Below are 2,183 nucleotides of genomic sequence, written 5' to 3' on the forward strand. Positions count from 1 at the left end.
AGGTAAAGAGCTTATGATCACGACTGACTACATGACTGGCTAGGTTGATGTCGATGGTGTTGAACCTGTAAGTGATGCTCTGTAACGTTGATTTATGACTTACTTCGTGTCCGTCATAACCAACGGTAAATCGGGTCTCCTCCCTCATCTTCGGATGTTTTGTTATTCCATTTCGTGTTATTCAGGTCTTGCTGGCCCTTTTCCTGTTTAAAGTCATATCAACTAATTGCGTGTATATTTTTATATATGTTCCTCTATGTTTTGTTAATTCTTTTGTTTGGACTCACTAGGCGTAATCCTAACCCTCTCTCTCTCGATATAACTATTTGCCAGGTTCCTTTATCGGCGGGGCTAAGATGGGTTGAGGGGAGTGCGGTCTCGTAAAAGCCTTTTGTGTAGCTAAGTTTTGGTGCTTTGAAGCGTTATAATTTTGATGACGCGGTACTCTTGTTGGAGATGGTATAAACACCCGTCCTTAATCTAGGCATGAAATTGTTTAGATTGATAGGTTTTTATTTATCGTCTCTTTTATTGTTTGTAAACGCTGTACTATTTCCTTTTTGCTCAAATTTGGATGTTGTTTCTTTTGAGGGTGTTGCAACCGAGCCACAGACAACAGCTCTTGCTGCGTTTTCTGCCCGTTCCCGCCCAAAACAGCAGCCTGCGTGCTGTTCTTCACCTGCATTCCACCCAATAGCAGCTCTTGCTGCGTTTCTGCATCCTCTTTCGACCAAACAGCGGCAACAGTAGCTACTGTATCGAGGCTGCTATGTTGCCATCCTGCGAGGTGAGTTCACTCTATTTCTCTACAAAGTTACATACAAGAAAATGAGATTATGATAATTTAGCCTATAGTCCAACTTTGTGTTCTAAATCTGATTGTGATGGAAGAGGTTACTCTAGGCTTAAACGAATTAAATTTTAGAAAATGGTTACGACCGCTTGGTAAATGCTTAAAATTTAGGTGATTTATACTAAGGGACTCTAGTACTCTTACTTCTTATAACCGGTGATCCTTAGCGGTAGTAGAGGGGCACTTCCTTAAAGGTGGACTCACKCATAGTGTTAATGTTGAACCAACGATATATATATAAGCCCAACTTCAACTATCCAAGAATGTAAACAGAATGCGACGAACCTATGGATACGTAGTTGTTTCATTTTATTTATGTGAGGGATGATGTAAGTTGGCGGTAGGCATTGTGATTATTATGTAACCTCCAAATCATCCTCTCACTACCACTCGGAAATAGRCATTGYGATTATTGTGTAATTTCYGAGATAAAGAGCTTATGATCACGACCGACTACATGACTGGTTTAGGTTGATRTSGAAGGTTTTATACCGATAAGTGATGCTCTATAACGTTGATCTATGACTTATTTTGTGTTCCGTCATAATAAATGGTAAATCGGGTCTCCCCCGTCATCTTCGGGTGTCTTGACACTCCCACGTATTATTTATGACTCATTTTCTATATATACAAATATCGTACGATACTACGTCACTATTTGTATTTATATAGTGCATATTTATTGTTCTATTTTATTCGTGGGAATGATGGTGTAAGTTGGTGATAGGCATTGTGATTATTATGTAATTACCAATTCATCCTCCTACTTTCACTCAGTAATAGGCATTGTGATTATTGTGTAATTACCGAGGTAAAGAGCTTATGATCACGACCGACTACATGACTGGTTTAGGTTGATGTCGAAGGTTTTATACCGATAAGTGATGCTCTATAACGTTGATCTATGACTTACTTTGTGTCTGTCATAATCAACGGCAAATCGGGTCTCCCCCGTCATCTTCGGATGTTTTATTGTTCCACTTCGAGTTATTCAGGTCTTTCTGTCTCTATTCCTGTTTAAAGTTACATCAACTGTTTGCATGTATATTTTTATATATGTTCCTTTATGTTTACGTAAACTCTTTTGTTTGGACTCACTAGGCGTAAGCCTAACCCTCTCTCTTTCTTGTWATATTTACTTTTTAGGTTCCTTTAACGGTGGGGCTCTAAAGAGTTGAGAGGAGCGTTGGCTCGTAAAAGGCTCTTTCGTAATTATAGCCTTGTTACTTTGAACGTTGCATTTTTGATGTTACGGCTTAAATTTTTGGAGATTGATAGAAATACCCGTCTTTAATATAGAAAAAAATCTAGATTAGTAGGTTATTATTTA

Source organism: Cynara cardunculus, assembly GCF_001531365.2.
Source record: "Cynara cardunculus var. scolymus isolate 2C chromosome LG 8, CcrdV1, whole genome shotgun sequence".
NCBI lineage: Eukaryota > Viridiplantae > Streptophyta > Magnoliopsida > Asterales > Asteraceae > Cynara > Cynara cardunculus.